Source organism: Humulus lupulus, chromosome 2 (genome assembly GCF_963169125.1).
Source record: "Humulus lupulus chromosome 2, drHumLupu1.1, whole genome shotgun sequence".
Classification (NCBI taxonomy): Eukaryota; Viridiplantae; Streptophyta; class Magnoliopsida; order Rosales; family Cannabaceae; genus Humulus; species Humulus lupulus.
In genome coordinates, this window is record NC_084794.1 from 209,061,274 (window position 1) to 209,089,246 (window position 27,973).

The window sequence follows — 27,973 nt, forward strand, 5'->3', positions numbered from 1 at the left end:
CGCCAATTGGGGTACCATTGTCTGAGCTTCCTACCCTACGACACTCTCGCTCTATATCTCATCTCATGCGTCCCTTATGGCAGGGGCCCTCCCTACTGCCTTACGGTAGGTAGAAATCTCATGTAATGGAGCAATCCTCACTCTCTGGGCTACCCCAGAGTTCAATCCTCGATTGAATCGTTCCTTTCGGGCCACATCTGTTGGTCCCAAATCAAAAGCGAATTTGGCTAACCCATCAAATTCTTTTACATACTCTGTCACTGTATTACTACCCTGAACCAAGTTCATAAACTCATTGGTCTTCACAATTCAAACTGTGTCACAATAATAATTCTCGTTGAACAATTGTCTGAACTCCCAACCCATCATGATAACATTCCGGATCTGGGATACCACTTCCCACCATGTTCGGGCATCCTCCCCATCATATATGATGCACAAGCCACTCTATCATTGCCTACCACTCCCATATAGTTAAGGATGGAGCTAATCATGCCCATCCACTGTTCAGCTCTGAACGGATCCAAGCCTCCCTAAAAAATTGGAGGATAATACTTTTGGAATCTTTTAGACAATAATTCATGTTTCTACCCTCAGGTCGAACCGAAACTGGTGCCATTGTTGTCAAAACATACGAAGTAGTGTTCCCTGATGGAACCCAGCCACCTAATCTCTTCCCCTTGATTTTGCAATCTTGCTTGCATGCCAGCAAACATCTGCTGCCAATTCCAGGGGCAGATGGAGGGTTCTAGCCTCGGCTATCATTCGCAAACCCGATATTAACCATGCTTGGTCTAATTGACTGCCTTAGATACATAACTTCCAAATCTATCCGCAGTCAATGACTTAACCTATCAAGCATGATAATCGTATCCAAAACTATTCCACGAGCAGGGCCAAACAACACAATAGCCACATAGAGTATGCATACCAAGACACAAGTCTATAACATTCATGCATAAATTATCAAGCCTTACTCCCATAAGATACATATACAAATTATGCTCTCTATTCTAGCACGCAGATAAGGCATTTAGGTTCAATTTAAACAGTTAAACACATGTCACATTATTAGATACCAGACCGCAAGTCAAGCTTATCTTTAGCAGCGAGTGTACATGCCCAGCCAGTTTTCAGGATTCCTTAAACCTAGACTGCTCTAATACTAAGTTGTAATGCCCTGGTTAAACAAGACACACTATGTGTTTAAAATAGTGCTTAACTCTCTAAGCGAGTCATTTGGACTTAAATGTGTAATTAAAGACTAAATCAAGGTTAGGTACTAAAAATTTTGGTCAATGAAGTAATTATTTTTCATTAAAATATTAAGTTTATACACGAGATCCCAAAAAGTGGTTACAAACTGATAAAAGACAAATGGAATACAAATTTTCCAACCTAAGCGGAAAATCAGGGTTCAACCCTATTTCCCCCAAGTTATCCCGGCCGTGGCGATCAAGTATGCATATTTACACACTGCCCCTAAATCTCTCCAACTCATGGCTGGTCCGGCTTTCCCTTTCCCTTATCTGCACCACACAGCACCCATGAGCCAAGGATCAGGAAGAAAACTTAAATCAACAAATACAAATGAGCAACAATATATAAACAATAAACTTAAATCAATAAATTCAATCAGCAACAGGATATAAGCAATAAGCTTCACAGTAATAATCTACTCAATCAAACACATAATCCAATCTCAACAATCAATATAGTTAGTTAAATGCAATTAACACTTCTGTTTATTTTTATAACGTTCAGGCCCAAGGCCCTTAGGTCGAGTCCTCTGGTCTTATAGCTGACCCTGGCACGCTTAAGCTGGGCAGCGTTCTGCACGCTTACTGTCGGGCTCGGCGACCTTCAAAATAGATATAATCACATATATATTAAACAACACGCAATCAGATGCAGCATATACAACCATGCCCTACTAGATATTCTCAAATAAATGTATAGCCATATTCTCACGTATAGTAATAGTCATACTCATATTTATTAACAGTGGTCTGTGCCTCGATCAAAACCCGGGTGCAGTTTTCTTACCTTGAGTCTCGAGCAGATAGCGTATGGAAATCTCGAGCACGGTCCCTTTTCCCGAGCCTTAGAGGCATAACCTAGTCACAACGCAATAATGGATAATCATTAATCACTTAGACTATTCAAGAGTTTCAAGGTATACTTCTAGCCTTCAGGATCTCGAATTCTACTAAACCGAGTAGTAGAATCCTTCCTGAACCATTAGGTTTGAGTTCCCAAGCTTAAAAACCTTAATTGGCCAATGTTCTCTATTAGAGTCACGGTGTCCCTCATTAAGGGTAGTGGCTCCCCCTGTTAAGGATCGCGACACAACAAGTCAGAGAGCAAAACCCAAAATTCCCTAGACACACATCGTGGCGCTAAGGCGGTTTATTGACCCGGCAAACCCAGAAATTCCAGCGTTTTCCCTACGTTTTCCCCGAGCCAAACTTATCAAAATCCATCCTAAACAAGAACCCAAGCCACAATTGAGTCCCAAAACCTCAATATTACACCTAAGGCAGCACAATCAGAGAAACAACTAAACTAAAACTCCCTTATAGCTTAAAACTCACCCCTCAAGTTAAAAACTCAAGAGCACCAAAATAAACCGATCAAAACCTAATCAATAACAGAATTGAAGCTTACCTCAATGAGAATCACGACCCCTAAACTGAACCTCAATCAATCCCTACTCCATCCTTCGATTTCCTAAGCCAAACTCCTCCAAAATGCCTCAAACCCCTACTAAGTCTCAAGGGAGGGAGATAAATGTGAGAGAGAGGGAGTAGTTTGCTGAGAGTGCTTGTTCTACTTGGTTCTAGGCTTCCTAAGTCTATCCCTTGACACCCCAAAAGACTAAAATGCCCCTAACTCCAAGCCTTACTCTTTAATGCCCCAAGGGCGATACTGTCATTTTCCACATTCCCCCCTAATCCTCAAATTGCACTATAAATCCCCGATTAATCCCGACATACCCAAATAATCACCAAATAACTACCTATTACCCGATAAACCCCGCACACATGCTAAGTTTCCCAAAATACACCTAGGCTCACCCCGAGTCGGGTATTTAACCCTGTTGTGACTGTTCCGCTAATCCGTTCACTAGGATCACCTCGGACCACTCATCTCAGATATGTCCCCATAACACTGAGGTCCCACTCATAAAGCATACATAATACAAATATACCCTCAACAGATCAAAAATTACAAATATTCCACAGTTACAAAAACGGGCACGCATGCATATTTTATACACATAAACATGCATAAATATTCACATTACCATATAAACTATTTATTTTTCATAATCACACATATATCAAATTAATTCCGCATATAAATCTGATTATGCCCTCATGGCACAGTAATCAAGGCACTCAGCCTTAATAGCAAATTCTGGACGTTAGAGTGAAGTTCTTACAACATCTTTGCAACCATTAGAGATGATTGTTGCACACAAATGAACTTCATTAAAATCCCTAGGCTTAACCCTCACTCAGTAGCAACCAACACTAACCATCCTTGGATGGAACTCATGACTTTGTTAGTATTGAAACTATTTAGCCAATAACTTGTTCTTACCCATTGAACTCCTTCCCTTGATGTTCACAAGTTTGGAGTTGGGTTTCCATCATTGGTGAATATATTATTCTAGGAGTTTTAGTCCCATCCCTTTTGAATTGGAACTTACTAACCTCTTCGCAAGAGGTTTTATAAATGGATCTGCTAAGTTCTCACTTGTCTTAACATATGAGATTGATTTGATTCCTCCTCGAATCAATTGTCTCACATATTCATGTCTTAGACTTATATGTCTAGACTTCCCATTATATATGCCACTATAAGCTATAACTAATGTGGCTTGACTATCACAATATATCGAGATCGTCGATACCTCATCTATGGAGATTGAGATATCCAACAACAGATCTCTAAGCCACTTGGCCTCTTTGTCGGTTGTCACTAAAGCTATAAACTCGATCATCATTGTTGAGTATGAAATACATGTTTGTTTCTTGGAACCCCAAGAAATCGCTCCTCTGAGCATAAACACCCAAACACTTGTGGAGAGATTATCTCCCACACTCGATATCCAACTTGCATAAGAATATCCTTCAAGTATCTTCGGGAACTTTGAATATTGGAGGCATAGCTGCACTGTCATTTTAAGGTACCCTAGAACTCTCTCAATTTCTTTCTAATGTTCCATACTTGGATTCCTAGTAAACCTACTTAGTTTACTAACCGCATATGCAATATCTGCTCTTGTACAATTTGCGGAGTACATTAGACTCCCTAATGCACTTGCATACTCAAGTTGAGCCACCGCTCTACCATTATTCTTTTCAAGCTTTATGCTTGAATCAAATGGTGTATTTGCCTCTTTGATTTTGAGATGACTAAACTTGTCAAGCACTTTCTCAACATAGTGTTCTTGACTTAAGGCATAACCCCCACTATTTCTTCTGACTTTTATACCCAATATGGTATCAAACTTTCCAAGGTTTTTCATCTTGAAAGTGGAAAATAGAAACCTCTTCGTTTTTATTATGCTTTCATCTCATTACTCAAATCAACATATCATCAACATATAGACACAACAAGATGACATAGTCATCACAAGTCTTAGAGTATAAGCACTTGTCCGCATTATTGTGTCCAAACCCAATAGAAATTATGGCTTCATTAATTTTCTCATGCCATTTTTTTAGTGATTTCTTTAAACTATATAATGATTTAACAAGCCTACACACTTTATGTTCATTTCCTCTTAGAACAAAACCCTCTAGTTGTTCCATATAGATCTCCTCAGCGAGATCTCCATTTAGGAATGTCGTTTTGACATTTTGACGAACATAAAGGTTATATATTGATGATAAGGAAACAAAACTCTTTTTATGGGTATCCTAGCAACTGGTGCATACGTGTCAAAATAATCGATTCTTCTTTTTGTTTAAACCCTTTAGCTACTCATCTAGCTTTGAAGGATTTGTATGTGCCATCGGTGTGATATTTCCTCTAAAATACCCACTTGCATCCAATTGGTTTTGAACCTTGTGAAAGGTCTACTAATTAACATGTATGGTTTTACATAATTGAATCCACCTCATCATTTATCGCCTCTTTCATAAAACATAGTCTCTCGAAGGCATTGCTTCTTGGTAGGTTTTGGGATCATCCTCAACTTGAAGAATCGTAGGAAATTTCCATCTGACTTCTTCAAGTCTACCGTAGATTATCTCTACTTGAGAACATTTCTCAATTGACCCCAATTCTTTAAGTCTTTGGCTTCTCAGAGGCAATATGGGTTGCTCATCAAACTTTGGATCTTTCTCTTTAAGAGATTCTCCAACACATGTGGGTTCTTGAGAATTTTTATCACAATATAACATATTCTCAAAGAACTCCACTTCTCTTCATTCAATTATCACATTAGACTCCAAGTCTAATAACCTATAGCCTTACTATTTGGGGCATAGCCAACAAATGCACACTTCACAACCCTTGGACCAAACTTCGTCATTTTACGCTCCGTGCTCTTGAAATAAGCAAGACACCCCCACACTTTAAGATAACCTAGGTTAGGCTTCTTTTCTCTCCATAACTCATATGGAGATACATTGTTCTTTTTCATAGGAATTCGATTCAATATATGACACGCAACAAGCAAAACTTCACCCCACAAATTATAATATAATTTAGCATGTAAAATCATAGAGTTAATCATCTCAAGAAAAGTCATAATTTTTGTTTCAACTATTCCATTTTTTTGTGGAGTGTATGGCAGTGCATTCATTTATAATGCCATGTTATTCACAAAACACATTAAAATCATTTGAAAAGTATTTACCACCTCTATCACTTCTAAGAGTCTTTATTTTCCTTTCCAATTGATTTTTTACTTCAGCTTTATAGATTTTAATTGCATTAAATGCCTAATCCTTAATTTTAACAAAATACACATAAGTATATCTAGAGCAATCATCTACAAAAGTCATGAAGTATCTATTTCCTCCTCTAGTCAACATGCCATTCAATTCACATAAATCACTATGTATTAAATCTAGCAAGTTTTAACATCTATCAACACTTGGAAAATGTGTCTTTATTATTTTAGACTTAATACATAATTCACATTTATCATGCTCATTCACATCATAATTAATTAATCCACATTTAATAACTCTTTTAATTGTGCTATAACCTATATGAGTAAGTCTATTATGCCACAAGTAATAGAATTGGAATTAACCACATTGCAAGATTTAGATGCCATATCATTATTGTTATTATCAAGAGTACAAAGTTTGATCATTCCATCACATGTATAATACTTTCCCACAAAAGTGCCCAATTTAGTCAAATTGAGTTTACTGAATTCAAACTCCAGTTTGATGCAGGATTTACTCAATAGACTTCCACTCATAATGTTTCTAGTCATATTGTGAACATAGAAACCATTAGTTAGGGTCACTTTCTTTCCATTAGTGAAGAACACATCAATGCAACCATTTCCATGTATCTTGGATCTCTTTTCATTTCCCATTTGGACTTCAAGTCCCACCTTTGCACTTTCAAGTGTTTTGAAAAGATTTTTATCATAGGTTGCATGAATGGTGGCACACGTATCATACCATTATCCTTGTACCTTTCCTTGGGTTACATTAAATTCACTCAAGGTTGCAATGATTTCAACATCAAATGCATTGACCTTGGTATCATTACTTAGGTTTTCAATGATCTCAACATCAAATGCATTGACCTTAGTATCTTCACTTTCATTTGCAATATTCTCATCATCAATTGCATTGACATGTTCACCTTCTCTTAAGGTTGCATTAGTCTCATCACTACATGAATGAGCTATGCCAATTCTATTTAGGGTTATCATACATTCCTCATCAAATGTATTATTCTCAATTAGGGTTACAATACATTCCTCACTAAATGCATTAAATTTAATCAGAGTCACAAAGATCTAATTATCAATTAAAGTGACCAAATTAAATTTATTTAGAAATGCAATGATCTCAACATCAATTGCCTTAAACCTAAACTCATTATGGTTAATTTTACAATTACCATATCTCACATGATGATTAATAACTTTACAAACAAAACAAGTATAACAATCACCATTGAATTGTTCATTAACATTCACCATTGTACTCTTAATATTAGCAATAAACTCAAACTCACAAAGATATGGCAGCAAATACATTTCATTTAAATTCTTGAAACCTACACATTTAGAAATAAGGAATTTGATGATACCACTCTCCTTAAGCATGTAATCCCATTAAGTTGTCTCATCTTTTGTTGATGAAGACTTTGAATCATAATCCACATTCATGTAGAGTATTTCCAAATAGAACTTTCTTTGATCTCATGGTTATGTGTTCAACACAAACCAAATCTTGAAGCAAGGATTTGAAGATTGTAGAAGATGAACAAATTTCCCTCATTGTTGATTATGCAAAACACAAAAACAAAGTAATTAGAATTAGATATTTGATTGTTGGGAATATATGGCTTTACACTTTTCAAATCAACAATTAACAATGGAAATAATTTAATATTTGAAACCCTGAATGCTAAACAAAAACCTTATTCAAAGTATAGATGCAATTCTTGATAATCAAATAAACATGTTCATAGTATAAATGACTATCTTGATTATAAGAAACTAACTGATTAAATGATGACAAGATGAACTTAAAAAAAATTAATCATCAATACTAACAATGAAAATATAATAGAGTAACACAAAACAAAGTTATGGTTAGATAGATACAACATTTGATTTAGAGCAACTTAAATCTTCAAACTTGGGGAAGTTCTAAGGCTTATACACAAATAATAATATTGTTGTCCAAAATCTCTATTCCAAGCCTTCCCTTATTGCTTGAAGCTTCAACTAAGTAGAATGAAATTTCAGGATTTAACAAGCCCTAAAACTCATGCAAGTCAAGCAAAGCTTGATGATTTTCTTGGAGAAAATTTTTGTCTTTGAGAGCTAGAGAGAGAGAGAGAGTTAGAAAGTGTGATCAAGGCTTTACAACTCTAATAGTCCATATTTATAGTGTAGGCATAGTCATTACTCTAACCAATAGGATAAGAGTAATTAAAACATGTCATTTGGAGCATTTTACGACCCTAAAAGACCACCCAAGCGATGTATTGCCTGGCAGGCGATACATCGTCTACTAGCAAGCAATGCATCGCTTACTGGCGCTTTTGAAGCCCTTCTCATTTTGGCGATGCTACGCCACTTAGGGGGTGACACATCGCCACCCTCTCTAACTTTGGATGCTTCCAATGGTCCTCAAATTTCTCCAAATGCTACCAAACTTTTTGGGAATGTTTGGATATCTCATTGTATCACTTTAGACCCATAAAAGTCACTTTTAGATCCTTCTACACAATCTCATGTTTTCACTTCTCCTTAAGTGAAAATCGTTAAGTGTTTTGCACCTCAACGTGTAAACATCTTAACCATTATATTTAATCAATCTTAACACTTACCATGTCCATCCACCTCCTCTACTGATAAAATCTCTAGTAGACAATTGAAAACCTTCAAAAAAAATAAAAAATAAATCCACACTCATCTCGTATAACAGAAATAAGAATACATATGACACTATTATTGAACATATTCTAGCGCTGACAAGTTGCTTCGACGCCAATGTTAGGAAGTTTGACCTCCTCCTAATCACTTTATCTCCAAAAAAATACACTCTCACGATACAAAATAATTATAAAATATTAAAAAAATACATTTCGAAGAAATAAAAATATTCAGTAGAACATTACACTAACAATTCCTAGCAGTACAATACCAAACAACGCTTTAAAACTTACATTGTAGGTAATTTACGGTCCATGACATAATTCGTCAAAAATTTTCCCAAATCATTGAAAGCATCCAAATCTCTCCACCCAGCATGATTAATTATCCTAGGTGGAAATACTGAAACCATAATCGGCTGTTGCACAATGGTACACATGATTTCTATAACAACCTAAATTTATATAGCAGACAACCCAACAAATAATTTAATATGAAAAAACTAAAAAAATATCTTTTGTAATAAAGAAAAATTCACAGAAGAAACAACGGTTCCAATTTCACTGCCTCTAACATCAAACATATGACAATCAAATCTAGAACCACCATATTTCGACACCAATTTCATCTCATCTTTAAAGTGCCACTTTATTTCATCCTCATGAGTACAAAATCTTCGATTGCATCTTTGATTTCCATCGCTAAACAAATCAATGATTCAATCAAGATACAAAGAAAACTCATCCATTTCAGTGGATGTATTGGACTCATCATTTCCAACAAAATTATCTATACCACTTTTTTAAACCTTCATTCTCAAATATCTTAGAACAATTACAATTTAAGCAGATGTCCTCCAAATCTACTATCAGAATTCCCTCTTCTTCGACAACGTCTACCTCAACCAATTTCCCTTGCCTAACCATTGCAGAACTTTTAGATTTCAACTTTTCTTTTACATCTACAACATCACCTTCATCAAAATTAAAATTGTAATGCTTTTTAGGATCATGCTTCAAATCACTATCATCGATGTTGCCTTCTGCGTTTGACACAATCACAATACCTGAAGGATTCGATTACATGTTAAGTGCTCCACTTTTTGCATTCAACGAACCTAAGAAAATAGCCTCAACTTCCATATCCCAACTATGAACCTACCAATATTATGCAACTACCCCTCAACATCAATAGAATTTGTATTACCTAACCCAACCAGATGCAAGTCAGCTCACACACTGTCTACATTAATAGCACCTACAGTAGGCTCCTACAAATCACCATCTATTCTCTCCGCATTCAAATCTCCTGAACAAAGGCTTCACAAATCTTTGTTTCTGACATTTACCTTTGAATCACCAGAAGGAATCCTAAATTTTTTAGTACAACTTTGAAATTCATTCATTATGCAAGCTGGTTCCTCAACCAACATATAATATGAATTCTCATCTATAACTTCTCTAAACGAATGAGCCAATAACTCAAAAACGCCATGAGAGTTTACACTTAAATTCTTTTAATTCACCCTCGTGTGAAATCAATGCCAGCAAAATATCATAACTTGCTTTATTCCATAATTACCTAAAATGAAAACTAATAGAAGTCAAATAATGTTATGTATCCATTCTATTCAAAGACATTTTTTTATGTAGCAAAGTACGTAACATCAAAATACCACTCATTTCATATTTCCTTATTCTCCATTTAATAGTACGATCATTAAAAGAAAAATAATTTTAGCGACCACAACCATCGCAATGAATTAAACAAAAATAATAGTACACAACTAACATAGAAACTAAAATCAACCACCTAACGCATCTATCACCATCTACATTACTATTAATACAAATTTCAATAAAAAAATCAACACTAAGTTATTATAAAATTTATATATTAAATATGTAAATTACTCAATTTATAAATCTAATATCTATGTTCTTTACAATACTTAAATTGACACTAAATTGTCAATTATAAACATGATTGAATGACAAAATATTATAACAATTAACACAATGACATACCCAAAGGAATTTCCAAAGTGTCTTACTTATTCAAGCCCTACACCTATGAAAAAAACCCATTCACACAAAAAAACTAAAACAAGACTTCTCTATCTAATAAAATGATCTAGATGCCCGTATGTTAGATTTTTCCTATATATACATATATGAATCTAATATATCACTCCATTCTCATATAAATTACCATGTTCTATACAAAAATACTTTGCCTATCAACCTACTTCCAGCCTATGAAATTAGTTCTAAGTTGTAACGACCTAAATTTACTAATAAGGCTTAGGGGCCTTGATTAGTGTGTCAGGAGGGCATAATTGGAATATATGTGATTTAATGATTAAAATTATGCTATATGACTATTTGAATATCTGAGATGCATGACTATGTGTATTAGTATGCATGTAGGCCCTGATTAGGTTAGAAAGGGCATAACTGTAATTTTGGCCCGTTGAGGGCATAACTGTATATATATGTGATAATTATTGAGACCACATTATTATGTGGATATATTTGTGATCTGTGCTTCGAGACGATCCTAGTGAGCGGTTTAGCGAAAAAGTCACGGCGGGGATTTATACCCGGCTCGGGGGGAGACTGGGGGTATTTCTAGAATTTAGAGAATATATTGGGGTCTATTTTGACATCGAGGAATATAATTGGTGATTAGTTAAGTATTGGGAAGTAAGCGGTAAATATTAGAGACACTCGAGGAATTAGCGGGAATTGGGTGAAATGACCAAAATGCCCCTAGGTGGATTAAAAGACTTAGGATTTAAGTGAGGGTATTGTGGTCATTTGGCTTATAAAGGATAGGCATAACTGAGGCTTTATGCTTAGTGGAGTTTGTAGAATGAAATAGAAGTCTGAAGGAAAGAAAAGGAAAGAAAAGAAAGAGAAAGAAGGGAAAGAAAAGCAAGGTCGGTCGGTTTAGGCTCTTCTCCACCATTTTCTTGAGGTTTCTTGGAGCAAAGTTCAGAGGAGAGCTAGGTCAAGCTGAGCAATTAGGTTTCTGAGTTAAGCTTGAGCAATTGGTAGGGCAATTCATTCAGTGAAGGTAAGACTTTAAGGTTTTCTTCACTTTCTGGTTTTGGTGTTGAACTTTGATATCTAAGTAGAATTTGATGGGAATTCTAGGGAATTCAAGCCAAGGGTTTGAGGAGGAGGAAGCCAAGGAAGAGTAGAGGATATCCTAACATCAACTTTCCAATTAAAGGTAAGGAACTTTGGTTTCAAGCTCTGAGATTTCTATGGTTTTTGCTGAGTTTCTTAGTTTAGGTTCAACTATGGTGAATTATTTGTTTAGGGATGCATGTGATTGGGTTTTGTGTATTTGGGATGCTTGGGACGAGTGGAGCATGTTGATAAGCTTGTTTTTAGGTTTGGTTGAAGATTGGAAAAGTTTTGGTAAGGTTTGGCTCGGGGAAATCACAGAAAGGAAAATGCAGGGTTGTTGGTTCTGTAACTAGCGCTACAGCGCTAGCCTTTGGGCGCTCTAGCGCTAGGCCAAGTTTTCTGAGGGTGTTTTTGGATATGTTTGTAGTGCCCTCCAAAGAGCGTTGTAGCGCTACCCTGCTTCCAGAAGAGGGTTTTTGAGTTATTTTCAAGGGATTTTGCCCGGGGTTTCGGGGTTCAATTCCACCACCCCGTTTGGTGGAATTGGGGCTTCCCGAGGGCTTGGGATTGGTCCCGAGGTTAGGTTTTGGACTTGAGGGTTGGTGATGATTCTGACCTATGGTTGTGACTAGGTGTGCGCTAGGGCTCAAGAGGGATCGTGCTCAAGGATCAAAGTGAACAAAGCTAGCGAATTTAAAGGTAAGAAAACTGCACCCGGTTATATGCTTGTGATGGGACTAAGTGCTCTTGATATCTGTATAATTTCATAGATGGTATTATGCCATGGGACATGTGATAAACGGCCTAAGGGTGCCGTATACAATATTTGCGCACAGGGCGCGGCTTGGCCACTGGTAGCCGAGGACAGCTTAATATTCACTGAGCTCGGTTTAAGCGGGCCGAAGTCAGTGGGATAAACAGAGGGTGCGGCCTAAGGGCGCTAACCCTAGTTATCATTTGTGATTAATTATTGATGTGAAATGATATGTTTGGTATGCTGAATATTTGATTATCATGGATGTTTGGTCTAATGAGAACTTGCTTGTGTGATATGAGATAGTGGATTGTTTATTGATTGATTATGCTCTGTTGATGTGTTTTCTTGCTTGGCCTTGGCTCACGGGTGCTACGTGGTGCAGGTAAAGGCAAAGGCAAGTTGGAACAATCCTGAGATGGAGAGCTGCGGGCCTGAATGTAAATAGTCCGCTGTTCGGTCGCCATGGCTGAGGAGTGGACCAGGACAGGGAATGCCTAACCGTCTATTTTTCCTTAGAACGGCTAATTACTGTATTTAAATCTTGAATCTTTGTAAATGGTTTTAATCTTATTATTTTTGGGATCCCGTGTAAACAGAAAACGTTATTTTCTAAGAAATGCAGCTTTTGAGACCAAAATCTTTTAACCCTAGTTCAGTTGTAGTTTCAGTAGCACGTTTTAAATTAAATGATTTGATTAGCAAGTCTGGCACTTTTATAAACACACAGTGTAACGGTCTTGGCTATCCAGGGCGCTACAACTTGGTATCAGAGCGTCCTAGGTTTATGGGTTCCTGAAGACTGGCTGGACATGTACATTTTCCGCGAGAGACAAGCTCGACTCAGGGTTTGGTAATTGTGTACATATGATTATGTGCTTAAATGATTTGAATGAGATATGACTATTGATATATGTTTGATTAATAGGGAGCATGAGATACTGATAGGGCCTGGCCCTTGACTATTGCATGATGTTATTGAGGCATGCTTATCAGCATTGCTATGCATGTGAATGAATATATGGATAAATTGCTATGAAATTGTTTGCTTGTGAATGATTGGAGTTTCCAGTGATGGATTATGAAAGGATTATTACCCTGTCATCATAGTCTGATTGCCGAGTCATTCATTGCAGATTGACTTGGATAATTATGCGTCCAAGAAAATCTACGCGACTAGACAGAAGGTTTGGGACTAGAGATGATGATCAGAGCCAGACCCCTCCGCCAGTCCCTAAGAACTGGCAGCAGCTGATGGAAAATATGCAGGCTCGACTACAGAGCCAAGATGAACAGATCTGAATCCTGCGGCAGCAGGCTCTATCTGGGAGTGTTGCCCCATTGTGCCACCTGCAGTGGTACCTGTTGTGCAACTAGTTGAGGTTGAGAACAAGTGGGAACCATTGTATGAGCGGTTCAGAAAGCAACAGCCTTAGACCTTTGAGGGAGGACCTGATCCATTGAAGGCTTAACAGTGGATGACCATGATTACTACCATTCTTGATTTTATGAGGGTAGAGGGACATGACAAAGTGGCCTATGCCACATATATGCTGAGAGAGGATGCCCGAATCTAGTGGGAGGTGGCATCATAGACCAGAGATGTTACTGCTTTGACTTGGGAAGGATTCAAGGACTTGTTCGGTCAGAAGTATTATAATGTTGCCATCAGGGCAGCGAAAGTGAATGAGTTCGTGGGGCTAGTTCAGGGCAGTATGACAGTTACAGAGTATGCCCTGAATTTTGACATACTTGAAAAATTCGCACCAGATCTTGTGCCTACTGATGCAGCTAGGCAGGACAGATTCATTAGAGGGCTTAATGCTTTGATTGCCCGTGATGTGAGGATTACAACAGTACCTGGAGGGACAACTTATGCCCAGGCTGTAGAAAAGGCTCTTACCGCTGAGGAAGCGGAGAATTAGATATGGAGAGAGAGTGCAGTGAGACGAGAGGGCCACAGGGCGGTGCCTCCATATGCTAGTTCTGGTAGGGGTGGAGGCCCCAGTGATGTGAAGAGGAAGACTCATGATGCTTCGATCGCTCCTGGTCCTGACAGGAGAGGTCAGGGTATTCAGGGTGGCCGTTAGGGAGGCGGTGATACTTGGAAGACTTACCCTGAGTGCACGAGGTGTAGGAGATGCCATCCGGGCGAGTGTCGAGCTAAGGTCTGTTATGTGTGCGGGGTGGTGGGACACCTCAAGAAATACTGCCCGACAATGAAGAAGGGAGATGCGGGGAAAGGTGGACAACTTGACTCCAGCTCGAGTGTTCACCCTGACGCAGGCGGAGGCCGAGGCTAGTCCCTCGGTAGTGATAGGTCAGCTTTCTAGTGCTGGCTCACCTTTTACTGTATTGATTGACTCTGGTGCTACACACTCATTTGTTTCTAGTAAGGTGATTGATAGACTGTGTAGACCTAGTGAGTATTGTGTTTCAGGGTTTGGGACTATTTTGCCTACATGGGAATTGGTAGTATCTAAGAGGTGGATTAGGGCACTGCCAGTGATAGTTGATGGTAGGGAGTTATCAGTAGACTTAATTGAGTTGAGTATGGAAGACTTTGATATGATTCTAGGTATGGATTGGTTGGTTAGATATGGAGCTACCATTGACTGCAGGAAGAAGATGGTGACTTTTGAGCCAGAGGGTGAGGATCCCTTTGTTTTTGTGGGAGCGGTGCATGGACCCCACGTACCCAGGATATCAGTGTTGAGAGCCAGAGATATGTTACAAGGAGGGTGTATAGGTTTTCTGGCTAGTGTGGTGGATACCACCAGGGTTTTTCCAACAGGACCGGAAGAAACCAGGTTGGTTTACGAGTTCCTAGATGTGTTTCCTGAGGACTTGCCAGGGTTGCCGCTGCGTATAGAGATTCATTTTGTCATTGAGTTGGCATCGGGGACAGAGCTAGTGTCGAGGGCACCATATAGGATGGCATCGGCAGAACTGAGAGAATTGAAGATACAGTTGCAGGAGCTTCTGGATTTGGGGTTCAACAGACCTAGCTACTCGCCATGGGGTGCTCCAATTTTATTCGTGAAGAAGAATGATGGGACTTTGAGAATGTGTATAGACTACCGGGAATTGAACAAGTTGACTATCAAGAATAAGTATCCCCTACCAAGGATTGATGACTTGTTCGACCAGCTGCAGGGTAAGACGGTGTTCTCAAAGATTGATCTTCGATCTGGTTATCACCAGCTAAGGATCAAGGATGAGGACATACCGAAGACGGCCTTTCGAACGCGGTACGGGCACTATGAGTTTCTGGTCATGTCGTTTGGTTTGACCAACGCCCCAGTAGCCTTTATGGATCTAATGAATAGGGTGTTCAAGGATTTTCTGGATCAGTTCGTTATTGTCTTCATCGACGACATCTTAGTGTATTCCAGTTCAGAGGCAGAGCATGAGCTTCATCTTCGACAGGTTCTTCAGAGGTTGAGGGAGCATCAGTTGTACGCCAAGTTTAAGAAATGTGAATTTTGGTTACCAGAAGTGACATTCCTTGGACATATAGTGGGTGCATATGGGATTAAGGTGGATCCATCTAAGGTAGAGGCGGTTAGGGATTGGTCGAGGCCAAGGAACGCCTCGGAGGTGCGGAGTTTTCTTGATTTGGCAGGTTACTACAGACGGTTTGTGGAAGGCTTCTCGAAGATAGCGGCACCGATGACAGAATTGACACAGAGGAATTTGAAGTTTATCTGGTTAGACAAGTACGAAGGCAGTTTTCAAGAGTTGAAGCGACAGCTTATTACAACGCTTGTGTTGAGTCTTCCTTCAGGGGAAGGGAAGTTTGTTGTTTATTGCGATGCATCAAGGTTGGGATTAGGTTGTGTGTTGATGCAGAATGAGAAGGTTATAGCTTATGCATCACGGCAGCTGAAGGAGTATGAGCAGCGGTATCCTACCCATGATTTGGAGTTAGCAGCGGTGGTATTCGCACTGAAGATTTGGCGACATTATCTGTATGGGGAGAAGTGCGAGGTATACACTGACCATAAGAGTCTGAAGTGTTTCTTTACACAGAAGGACCTGAACATGAGACAGAGGCATTGGCTTGAGTTGGTAAAGGACTATGATTGTGATATTCTTTACCATCCGAGGAAAGCCAATGTGCTGGCAGATGCATTGAGCCGGAGAGGCCCAGGTCAGTTATATAGTTCCATTCAGATCTCAAGGGAGTTAGCTGATGAGATGGTCAAAGCGGGGATAGAGTTGGTGGTAGGTCGGTTGGCCAATATTACTCTACAGTCGACCCTGCTAGAGCGAATTAGAGAAGGACATTTGGCAGACGCTCAATTACAAGGGATTAAAGAGAATGTCTTAGCGGGAGTAACTAAGGACTATTCTATATCTGAGGTTGGTTTGCTTCGGTATCAGGAACAGATATGTGTTCTATCTGATGAAGGGATCAGACATGAGATACTAGATGAGTCTCATACGACGCCGTACTCGCTTCATCCGGGTACCACGAAGATGTACCAGGATCTACGAATGTTGTATTGGTGGCCCGAGATGAAAAAGGATGTGGTAGAGTACGTAGCCAGATGCTTAACCTGTTAGCAGGTGAAAGCTGAGCATTAGCGACCAGCAGGGTTGCTTTAGCCTTTGGGTATTCCCAAGTGGAAATGGGAGGACATTAGTATGGATTTTGTGGGAGGTTTACCCAGAACAGTGGGGATTCATGACTCGGTGTGGGTGATAGTGGACAGGTACGCCAAGTCAGCCCATTTTCTTCCAGTAAGGTCGACTTATACTGTGGATCAGTATGTTGAATTGTGTGTGAGGGAGATCGTACGTCTCCATGGGGTTCCTAAGTCTATAGTGTCGGACCGGGATCCTATCTTCACTTCCAAGTTTTGGGGTGGTCTGCAGAAGGCTTTGGGAACTCAGTTGAAGTTCAGTACAACCTTCCATCCTCAAACTGATGGGCAGTCTGAGAGGACAATTCAGGTGTTGGAGGATATGCAGAGCATGTGTGATTGACTTTGAGGGTTCATGGAGTAAGTATCTTCCGTTGATTGAGTTTTCGTATAACAATAGTTATCAATCAACGATTGGAGTGGCTCCCTATGAGATGTTGTATGGGAGGAAGTGTAGATCACCCATTCATTGGGATGAGATGGGTGAGAGGAAGTATTTGGGGCCAGATATGGTTCAGAAAACAAGTGAAGCTATAGAGAAGATCCGAGCTAGGATACTCGCCTTTCAGAGTAGACAGAAAAGCTACGCTAATCCTAAGCGTAGGGATGTGGAGTTCCAGGTTGGGGACCACGTGTTCCTTCGAGTTTCACCTCTGCCAGGGGTGAGGAGGTTTGGAAAGAAGGGCAAGCTAAGTCCTAGGTTCATTGGACCATTTGAGATCTTGGAAAGGATTGGTCAGGTGGCTTACAGGTTACCCTTGCCACCATTGTTGTCTGGAGTTCATGACGTATTCCATGTTTCCATGTTTCCATGCTCCGGAAGTACGTCTCAGATGTGACTCATGTGTTGAGGTATAAAGACTTGGAGTTATAGACAGATTTGGCTTATGAAGAGCAACCGGTTCAGATCTTGGATCGAAAAGATAAGGTATTACGGAATAAGATGATTCCTCTTGTTAAAGTATTGTGGAGGAATACTAGGGTCGAGGAGGCGACCTGGGAGCTTGAGACAGCAATGCGGGATCAATATCCCGAGTTATTCAGGTAAATTTCGAGGATGAAATTCTCGTTAGGAGGGGATAGTGTAACGACCCAAATTTACTAATAAGGCTTAGGGGCCTTGATTAGTGTGCTGGGAGGGCATAATTGGAATATATGTGATTTAATTATTAAAATTATGCTATATGACTATTTGAATATCTGAGATGCATGACTATGTGTATGAGTATGCATGTAGGCCCTCATTAGGTTAGAAAGGGCATAACTGTAATTTTGGCCCGTTGAGGGCATAATTGTATATATATGTGATAATTGTTGAGACCACATTATAATGTGGATATATTTGTGATCTATGGTTCGAGATGATCCTAGTGAGCGGTTTAGCGAAAAAGTCACGGCGGGGATTTATACCCGGCTCGGGGGGTGCCTGGGGGTATTTATGGAATTTAGAGAATATATTGGGGTCTATTTTGACATCGAGGGAATATAATTGGTGATTAGTTAAGTATTGGACACTCGAGGAATTAGCGGGAATTGGGTGAAATGACCAAAATGCCCCTAGGTGGATTAAAAGACTTTGGATTTAAGTGAGGGTATTGTGGTCATTTGGCTTATAAAGGATAGGCATAACTGAGGCTTTATGCTTAGTGGAGTTTGTAGAATGAAATAGAAGTCTGAAGGAAAGAAAAGGAAAGAAAAGAAAGAGAAAGAAGGGAAAGAAAAGCAAGGTCGGTCGGTTTAGGCTCTTCTCCACCATTTTCTTGAGGTTTCTTGGAGCAAAGTTCAGTGGAGAGCTAGGTCAAGCTAAGCAATTAGGTTTCTGAGTTAAGCTTGAGCAATTGGCAGGGCAATTCATTCAGTGAAGGTAAGACTTTGAGGTTTTCTTCACTTTCTGGTTTTGGTGTTGAACTTTGATATCTAAGTAGAATTTGATGGGAATTCTAGGGAATTCAAGCCAAGGGTTTGAGGAGGAGGAAGCCAAGGAAGAGTAGAGGATATCCTAACATCAACTTTCCAATTAAAGGTAAGGAAATTTGGTTTCAAGCTCTGAGATTTCTATGGTTTTTGCTAAGTTTCTGAGTTTAGGTTCAACTATGGTGAATTCTATGTTTAGGGATGCATGTGATTGGGTTTTGTGTATTTGGGATGCTTGGGATGAGTGGAGCATGTTGAAGATTGGAAAAGTTTTGGTAGGGTTTGGCTCGGGGAAATCGCAGGAAGGAAAATGCAGGGTTGTTGGTTCTGTAACTAGCGCTACAGCGCTAGCCTTTGGGTGCTGTAGCGCCAGGCCAAGTTTTCTGAGGGTGTTTTTGGTTCTGTTTGTAGCGCTGTAGCGCCCTCCAAAGAGTGCTGTAGCGCTACCCTGCTTCCAGAAGAGGTTTTTTGAGTTATTTTCAAGGGTTTTTGCCCGGGGGTTCAGGGTTCGATTCCACCACTCCGTTTGGTGGAATTGGGGCTTCCCGAGGGCTCGGGATTGGTCCTGAGGTTAGGTTTTAGACTTGAGGGTTGGTGATGATTCTGACCTATGGTTGTGACTAGGTGTGCGCTAGGGCTCAAGAGGGATCGTGCTCAAGGATCAAAGTGAACAAAGCTAGCAAATTTAAAGGCAAGAAAACTGCACCCGGTTATATGCTTGTGATGGGACTAAGTTCTCCCGATATCTGTATAATGTCATAGATGGTATTATGCCATGAGACATGTGATAAACGGCCTAAGGGTGTCGTATACAATATTTATGCACAGGGCGCGGCTTGGCCACTGGTAGCCGAGGACAGCTTAATATTCACTGAGCTCGGTTTAAGCGGGCCGAAGTCAGTGGGATAAACAGAGGGTGCGGCCTAAGGGCACTAGCCCCAGTTATCATTTGTGATTAATTATTGATGTGAAATGATATGTTTGGTATGCTAAATATTTGATTATCATGGATGTTTGGTCTAATGAGAACTTGCTTATGTGATATGAGATAGTGGATTGTTTATTGATTAATTATGCTTTGTTGATGTGTTTTCTTGATGGGCCTTGGCTCACGGGTGCTACGTGGTGCAGGTAAAGGCAAAGGCAAGTTGGACCAATCCTGAGAGGGAGAGCTGCGGGCCTGAATGTTCATAGTCAGCTGTTTGGTCGCCATGGCCGATGAGTGGATCAGGACAGGGAATGCCTAACCGTCTGTTTCGCCTTAGAACGGCTAATTACTATATTTAAATCTTGAATCTTTGTAAATGATTTTAATCTTATTAGTTTTGGGATCCCGTGTAAACAGAAAACGTTATTTTCTAAGAAATGCAGCTTTTGAGACCAAAATCTTTTAACCCTAGTTCAGTTGTAGTTTCAATAGCACGTTTTAAATTAAATGATTTGATTAGCAAGTCTGACACTTTTATAAATACACAGTGTAACGGTCTTGGCTATCCAGGGCATTACATAAGTCATTCAAAATAACTTTGTAAATTAGGTCCATTTCTCTTTACATCTGCCAAGTTCACGTTTAACAACAATAACAAACTTTCAAATATATAATCACCCAAAACATGGAAACAAGAACTGCTCCGTGAGGTACGACCCTCAAGTGTTTGTACTACGCTTCAAAGACAACATTCCCCATATCAATGCAATTAACGAGCTTTTTCAATAAAATTTAAGTGAACAACACATAATGAATCAATTAAACGTAAATAACAAAGAAATTACAAATCAATTACATATCTCATCATCTACATCAACATTAATGCTTATTATAATATGAAAATTTAAAATTTTAATATAAAAATTACACATTACAAAAATGCTTACCTTCAAAATACCTACACTGACCTTCAAGTGTTCAAATTAAATATAAAATTACCATCACATAACATTGCACCTATTGACAGAATAACATACCCGAATCAATTTCCTCATCACCTTACATAAATAAAGCCAACAACCCATTAAATATTAAAATTGAACAAGACATTCATCTTTTACCAGTACAAATTTAAGCCAGATTAAAAAAAAAAAAACTGATCAAAACTAATTCAAAGTCATTGTAATGTTCTCGCACAGACCCATTGAATCAAGAAAATTAGGAAAAAATCCCAATTTGTACAAATTCCAACCCAAAAGACTCATTCGAATAACAACATAATACTTACATACAATGACCTAACTCAAAAAATATCACTTCATAAATTCCTTCAATACAAAACTAAAACCCCCAAATTTAAGAAGAACACCAAAACCTAAATAACCACAAAACAAAATTATCCTCAGTCCTTTATCTGATCTAACATTGGAGCATAAACTGTCGAAGCCTTCCCGTCATTTCTCCAAAAATATAGGTTCACACAAGACTAGTCCATTCTCTTCAATTTTAGAAAAATCTCCAACACTTTTCTTTCTAGCGACCAGGTTTCAAAACAAGAGTTTCTCTGTTTATTTATTTTCAATTATTTCAAAGTCATGCTTTATTACAAAGGAAAGAAGACTTTGTTAAAAAAATAATAATAATACAAAAGACCCCACTTACCCACGTGTTTCACTGGCTGTATAGGAAAATATCATATGTGATATGATCCACCATATCATCTAGGATACTAACTATATTATGCCTTGTGCTTATTTATCAATGGTTCAAAATAATTCCAAAAATCCCGCACATGTGTGGGCGTTTCGTACGCCCACATATCAGAAAATCATATATATATATATATATATAATTACAAGAATAATTCTGTAAATATTACTATTCATTCAAACACGAACAATTTCAAATTTGAATTTCTTGTGATATTTGTTGTGATTTCTTCTTCTTTCGTAGAAAAATCAATACACATACATACAAGATGCAACAATTTGATGTGGCTCCTTATATAATTCTATTGCTACACTAATTCATTAATGAACATTTTTTCTGCGTCTTGGGCATATAGAGGATGAATTCCACACTTTCGAATTTTGACATTGCTTAATGCATAAATTTGTCTTTTGGAACCTTCTTGCTCTTGGAGATAAAAAACAAAAGACGTGATTAGGGTACCATCTTTGTGGCTAGTAGCAGGAGACCAATCCACTCCATACTTTGTTCTTAAATTATCATAATGTTGGCTTTGGCTATATCCATAGAACAGGAAGACTTGACTAGCAGGGCAACAAGTTTCGATTGTTGTATTATATCTAAAATAATCTTGACATGTCCGATTCCATTTGTCCCAAAGCATCAATTCTTTAGTATCAAGGTCTACTCGATGAGATTCACAAATAAGTTGAAAATTCCTCCTCTTTTCAAAGTTACCAAAATCAACAACAACACAAAATGCAAAACCCAAAAAGTTAGAACTACACCAGTTCTGAGGAAGCAAGATTTTTACTGAAGATCCCTTAGACTGATAACTAAGCCACGACGGAATGTCATTTGTTGGACAAGAAATCAAATTATCAGCTATATGATTTCCCTACAATGAAAATGAAATACATAAATCAAACATTGTAATCCTTTTGATTTTGTTCAGAACTTAGCTTATGTTTGGTTGGGAGTAATGGAAAGGAAGGGAAAGGGAATGAATAAATTTTCATTCCATTCTTTTATTTGATTGCATTTAAAAGTATTGGAATGACATTTCCATCATTTTGGTAGAATGACTATTCTTTCCTAAAATGGGACGAAAGATCATTCTAATAGAAGATGAAAAAAAATAATTTTTTTTCATCTTGCATTGAAATGGTATTTCCTCCCATTTTGGAAGGAATAGTCATTCATCCGAGGTATATTTGGTTGGGGGTAATGAAATGAAAACCATTTTTTTCTCATTCATTTGTTTGGTTGTTTTATATAACATTGGAATGCCTTCACAGTGGAATGGTTTTTCCATCATTATGGTGGAATGACTATTGTTCATTTTAAAAGTGGAAGGAAAAACCATTTTGATATACAAATAAAAAAATATATTAATTTTTATTTATTTATTTTTACTCATATTATATTTTATTTCATTCAATTCCATTCCTATTCCTATTCCTATTACCATTCTCATTCACTTTCCATTGTTTTAATTACTCCCAACCAAATGGAAAAACCATTCTATTATAATAACATTCCAATGCTTTAAAATACAACAAAACAAAGAAATTGAATAAAAATTAATTTCATTCTATTACCCCAACCAAACATGCCCTTAGATTGTAAGAAATAAATAAAAAAAATCTAAAGAATATTATTTTTTATTGTTTGTATTAAGAAAATAAGAATTTTTTTGATGTTGGGTTAATTTTTATAAATATATTAAAAAATTATTTGTTATAGAATATTGACAAGAGATAATATCATTTTTTTACCCTTTATTTTTACTAAACACATGTTTGGATCTTCTGTCTTAAAATATATTTTTTTGCACCTAATGTTTTGAAAAATTAGATCAAAATAGTCCATTTGACTTGATTAGATTAAAAAAATATTATCTATGGGATCACCTAGAAAACAAGTGGATCCTTGGCGAGTATTCATTTTTATGATATTATAATAAAAATATTATTTTAATAAAAATCGGACTCATGGGACTATTTTGATCCAATTTAAGTAATACAATATTGAAAAAAAATATATTTCAAAATAGAAGGTCCAATCATGTATTTAATAAAAACAGAATATCTAAATGGTATTATACTTTTTAAAATATATATTTTCTCTATTTTTTTTGTGTTTCTTTTTTTTGGTAAAATCTAAATTCCAAAAAAAATCTTAATAGCTTAAAATACAGATTAAGAAATGAATAAGTTATAAAATTTCTTAAGATAGAGGGAGGAGAGAGAGACATACATGTATTGAAGCAAAAGTTGCCATACGTAAAACCCTGGGTAGTGCATCAGCCATGATGTTGGTTCGAGCATTATGATCCAAACTTGGGCAATCATAAAATGCAAATAACTCACCGTAAAGTTTGTTGAACTCATCCCAACATTTTCTGAATGCAAATACTGAACTTGACACGGCCCCAAGGGAAGTGCAACCATATATGAGAACCTTTTTTATGTACCGTGGAAGTGCCGGCAAAGCTTTAAGTTTTGGACAATTACGAATTGTAAGATCTCCAAGAGAGTTTAAATTTGAGATATTTTCTGGGATAAACTCTAGCTTTAGACACATACTCAATTCCAATTTTTGAAGACCAACTAAGTTTTCGATTGAAGAGGGTAGCTTTTTAATTGCTACTTCTTCCAACATAAGATATACCAGACTTTCCATGGGCTCTAGGATTTTTGGAAAGCTATCCAACTTGAAGCAACCACATAGATATATACGACTAATATATTTCAACTTACTAATGCTGGTTGAAAGACTCTCAAGCTCTTTACATCCACTGAAATTTATAGACTGAAGATTTTGGTTGCACTCAATTGATGAGGGTACTTCTTTGATTGCTGTCTCAGACATGTATAGTGTTTTTATATTTCTTGGAAGCTTTGGAAACTCGTGAAGATTTGAGCATCGGGAAAGATTGAGGCTTTTAAGCATATCAACATTCTTAAAGTAGGATGGAATTTGAAGCAAGTTAGCACATGAAGAAAGATCAATGATCTCAACATTTGGAGCCTTTGAAAGATCTGGTATTTGAGTAAGGTACTTTGAGGAACTGAGATTGATCTTTTTCAAGTTTTGTAGATCCTGTTACATACATTAAAACAAATTATTAGTCTTAATGAGGTTGATCATCTCAAAAATATGGTAAGAGTTTTGTTTCAATCTATAAGAGCTTTAAAAGATGATATGGTTATTAATTTCTAGCAACGGCAGATGCACACAAAATTTTGTGACCAATCTTTTTTTTATTTTTTATTTGTTTTAAAGATGATACACATCATATTAAAAATATCTAACACTAACATGTCATTGTTTATAATGTTTGATGTTTTGTATGCACATATTATTTTCTTTCTTTTTCAATCATTCGGGGGAAAATCTTAAGGAATTAAAATTCATTATCTAATTTTGGTGTCCTAATTAATGTCCGACCAGTGAATGCATAATTTTTCAATTATAAATTACTTATCATGTATTATATATACGAATTCATTAATTAATCATCTCTCTCTCTCTCTCTCTCTCTATATATATATATATATATGTATACGCACATGTATTTATAAAGTACCTGGGCGCCATTCCAAAGTTGGTGAAGCTGACTATTGGGCAAGACAAGTTCAATAAGATTGTGAGGAGTAAAAGATGATGGTAAGGATTTCAAAGGGTATTGATCCCAGTGAAGATACCTAATCCAATCAGGAAGAGATTGAAGACCTTTTGGAAGATACAACTTACACTTGTGTCCGTTGCCAGAATTATATATCTTTAGCAATCTTAGATTATACATCTCTTCAAACACTCTTGGACTTAACTGTATCTCTCTAATCTCAGACACATCTACAAATATTCCTTCAACTGATGCGCTTCCCTACAATATTTATACAAAAAAATTAATTAAGTACTAGCTAGATCACACTATATATGCATATAAAATGGTAAGTATTTTACTATATATAGATATTTAGTTTTACTTACAGTGTTATTTTTTAACACACGATAGACATCTTGAGGATTCCATAATCTACTTCGCTTTCCAGGCTCTTTAGACTCTTGACAAACAATCCCTCGTCCCAAATCTTGTAATAAATCATGCATTCTTATCTTGTTGTCTATTATAGATATGAGACACTTATCCATAAGAACCCTAATTCCTATACTAGCATATAAGTCACACCCGTTTAACATTCTTTCCACAACATCTTTATCGTTGCCATGAAAGAAACAAGCGATATCAAGAAAAATATCTTTTTCATTGTCATCTAATCCATCGTAACTTATTTTCAATACGTTATGAATTTTCAAGTTGGGAACAACTTTCAATTTCTCCAATGCATTTTCCCATTCTAATTCGCTCCTGGAACGAAGATAAGAGCCCAAAACAATAAGAGCTAGTGGATTTCCTCGAGCATAATTTATCACCCTTGTTGACAATTCTGTAAAACGCACTTGTTGTGTTGTTGGAGAAGTATTTTCAAAAGCATATGAATGAAAGAGTTGACGAGCTTCATGGTAATCTAGTTCTTGAATATTGTATCTTTGATGAGCTCCAATGCACTTGAGCACTTGTACGTCTCTCGTTGTAACTATGATTCTACTTCCATGGCCAAATTTATGGTCATGATCATGATTTCCAAGAATTGATCTAGATCATCTACATCATCAAGAACAACAAGCACTTTTGCTCTTTGGAGCCTCTCTTCAACAAAAGTTGATCTTAAAGATGGGGAACCCATGTCAAAGTCTTTTTCCCCTAATAATTTAGCAAGAAGCTTATTTCGTAAGGTGATTAGTCCTTGTATCTTTGACTCTTCCCTTATATTTGCAAGAAAACAATATCTTTCAAATCTTGAAAAGTTTTGACTGACTATGGCATTAGCAAGAGTTGTTTTGCCTATACCACCCATGCCCCAAATCCCTATAATGACAAAACCTTGTGATTCATGTTTCATCAGTGACTTAATTTGTTCAAGATGTCTGGATATTCCAACTAGGTCTTTAAGATTATCATTATTTGACGATACACAATCTAGTTTCTTCTTGATATCATCAATAACTTTCTCGAGTAATTTCGTCTCTAGGCTATTATGTTATGATAAAGAAATTAATAATAATAATAAGGATTTCAGCCATTATCTTGCATTTTTAATACCAATTAACGTGATACATAATTGTCAACAAACCAATTAGTAATTTGTGGAATTTTTTAATCACTAATTAAAACATGACAAAACAGACCACACGAGTCGGTATTAAAAATGTGTAATAATAGGTGAACTCCTTAGCATTATTGAAAGGGGAAATGGTTATAATTAGAAATTATATAAATACAATTAATAACGATAGCAATTTTAGACTACCAAAAAAATAAAATAAAATAAAGGTGCGATACAATTCAATTGGAAGGTGCCAACTTAGTATAAACAATTTTCACTATTTACTTATTTTTCTTTTTGTTTAAAGAGTACTCATTAATCATATAGATTACCCTCAACCCCGATGCTAGCTGGCTAATTTTAGTTAATGAATAATAATAGCTCAAATTTATTGTTCAATTTATATAAATCAATAGAGAATGAAATAGTGTAAACTAATTAATTACCTTATGACTAGAGAATCCCACCCAGCAATATTGGCTGCCTCTTTTAGAGCAACCCTCCATTGTTCCACCTTAACAATGTTATCCTTAAATTTATTTTCGTGGCCATCAAATGCAGTTGCATAACTCTCTAGCTGATTACGTATGTGTTTAGGATCCACCTGGTAAAATATAGGTATGACAATTTGTCCATTCCTTTTGTTGCATTTGAGTATATGAACAAGTTCATCCAAACACCATGAGGAAGAGCCATAGTTTTTTGAAAAAATTATCACTGAAATCTTTGATTCCTCTATGGCCTTCAAAAGGGCAGGTCCAATTTCATCTCCTCTTTCAAGTTTGTTATCTATGTAAGTTTCGATTTTCTCTTGACCTAAAACAGCATAGAGATGACTAGTGATAGTATTACGCGTATCTTCTCCTCTAAAACTAAAAAAAACGTCATTCTTCTCAAGAGGTTGGATAGACATATTCCTGCAAATTTGTGATCTATAAACACAAATATTTTAACTTCTTTTATTTACACACATATAATCAATGGAAGAATCCTTAAGAAAAGATCGATTGCGTACCTTCTCTATTTAAAATTTCCACGAAGAAGATACCAAGTAAAAATCGCCAGGATTGGTAGCTATTTGCCTATCTTCCTAGGAGGTATATATCAGACTGGTTCTTTAATTAATGAG

The 27,973-nt window shown here is 37.2% G+C and overlaps 1 pseudogene; it reads right to left on the reverse strand.

Annotated features, from left to right (window-relative positions):
- Positions 1–63: 63 nt before the first annotated feature.
- On the reverse strand, positions 64–27,757 carry LOC133815127 (disease resistance-like protein DSC1; annotated as a pseudogene).
- Between the last annotated feature and the right edge of the window lie 216 nt (positions 27,758–27,973).